The sequence below is a fragment of the Poecilia formosa genome, unplaced genomic scaffold (genome assembly GCF_000485575.1).
Source record: "Poecilia formosa unplaced genomic scaffold, Poecilia_formosa-5.1.2 Scaffold236, whole genome shotgun sequence".
Lineage (NCBI taxonomy): Eukaryota > Metazoa > Chordata > Actinopteri > Cyprinodontiformes > Poeciliidae > Poecilia > Poecilia formosa.
The window spans coordinates 1-2,017 of NW_006800175.1; the positions used below are offsets into that span (position 1 = coordinate 1).

General features: G+C 39.1%; 1 long non-coding RNA gene across 1 annotated transcript; it reads left to right on the forward strand.

The window, feature by feature from the left end:
- The first annotated feature begins 1,359 nt into the window (after positions 1-1,359).
- Positions 1,360-1,867, forward strand: LOC107838285 (uncharacterized). Its single transcript, XR_001664345.1, has 2 exons — positions 1,360-1,546; positions 1,630-1,867. It is a non-coding gene; the product is annotated as an uncharacterized LOC107838285 (long non-coding RNA).
- Positions 1,868-2,017: the final 150 nt, after the last annotated feature.

Consider the following 2,017-nt stretch of genomic DNA (forward strand, 5'->3'; position numbering starts at 1 on the left):
TATATATATTTAGATATGCATCATGTTTAATAACAATGTGTTTGTTTAGGTGCATACTCTGAGGATGCAGATAATTTCTCAGAATCAGAGATTATAAGTGGTAAGTCTTTTTTTTTTGTCATACTTTTTCTCTGTATCCCTAATTCTAAAATAATGCCTGTTGTTCCTCCAGATCTTACTAAAAATCAGAAGACACACCAGCCCCAAACAGAACCAGAGTCCATACATGGTAATTTTAGTACCTTCTTACACCTCTATAACCAGAGTTCTAAAAGTGAAAAAATAAATATAAATAAACATTTACTATGTATCTATTTTCTTATAGATAACCAGGAAAACCGCAGGAGGAATCATTTGTCGCTCACTAAAAAAAGAAGACATGTCTCTGATCCTATAAGATCATCAAGTACAGGAGTACAGAGTAAGTTTTATAAAATAGTCTATTTGAACTGCCTAGGAAAACTGGTTTTCTATCAACGTATTTCTCTTATCATCCACAGCTTTGGCCTGTAATGAAGATTCTGTAATTTACATCTCATCTGACTCGGAAGACGAGTTCGCGCCTCAAGAAGGATCCAACTTACCTTCCAGGCAGAGAGTTGATGCCATTAGCATCACGCCTCCTCCTTCAGCAGACCAAGAAGGTGGATTGACAGCGGATCCGGAACCAGAACCGCAGCCTGAAGTAGAATCAGAACCAGAAGCAGAGAGGCCTTCTGGTCCTCCTCCTGGGCCTGAACCAGAACCTGAACAAGAACCAGGGCCAGAAGCAGAGAGGCCTTCCGATTCTCTTCACAGGGGTAAGTTTTATGTATTTGTTTTTAAACAATAACAGTAATTATTAGCATACATACTAAACTTTAGCTGAATGGATGAAAGATATATATTTAAACAAAGTGTTGTAATTAAATTAACTCCTTGAATGAAAAAATAACTCCTTGTTCCATAAGAGACACAGGCTGACAGAGAAACCAGAGACCTGCTGCATGTGTATCTGTCCTCGAGGGGGGGGAAGAGTCATGCTGCTGCTGTGTGTGCGTGTGTGTGTGTGTGTGTGTGTGAAATCTCAGCAGACCATAGTATAAACTGTAATAAAAGCCTTCACTAAACTTTAAACTTTTACTTGAATGAAAGATATATACTATATTTAAACAAAGAGACACACGGACTGACAGAGAAACCTGAGAGTAGGGGGGGGGCATGGGGAGAGTCATGCTGCTGCGTGTGTGCTGGTTCTTGCTCCATGTGCGTGTGCGTGTGTGTGTGTGTATCTATCCTCGAGGAGGAGAGACTTACTGGTGTGTGTGTGTGTGTGTGTGTGTGTGTGTGTGTGTGTTGGTGAATTTGATTTAGCAGAATACAACACTAGAAGAACTTTTTTTTTTTTATTGTCTCTCTATTGCACCAAAATCTGTAGAGCTGTGTGTATGAAATCTCAATACACATTCATTATATTTCACAGCTTCCAGAGCCCGAGCAATACTATGGAAGAGGAGAGCACACAATCTGCAAGCCAGAGCCATCTTGTTGGATGGACTGATTACAGGTATATTATTTGATTTTATCATCTAAAATCACATTTCACAGCTGCTAGAAATTTATTCCTGATTATTTATTTATTTATTACAGAATCTCTGTGGTTTCTGGAGAAACGTACAGGGTCCGGAAGACGCGCTTCAACATTCTATCGCTCTATGACTGCGAGAGCTAAGTTACTTCTACAAGCAACCAAAATTCTGGTCGACAATGTTTACTCTGATGCAAAGTTGATTGAGAAATGATTCATGTTTGATCTGTCTCTTATAACTCTGTGAAATATGGATGACCGAGAAGGTAGAGTTGAATTCAATGAAGCTTTTCAAAATCCTGAATCTCAGTCAGATTATTCCCAGCAAATTGTTAATGCCATACAGATTCTGCAAACTTTTGCTTCAACATTGAATACTGCTGAAAATAACGATAGCATTTTACAGAGACCTGCTTTTAGCCCTGCTTCTAGCCCTCCAAGATCACCTAT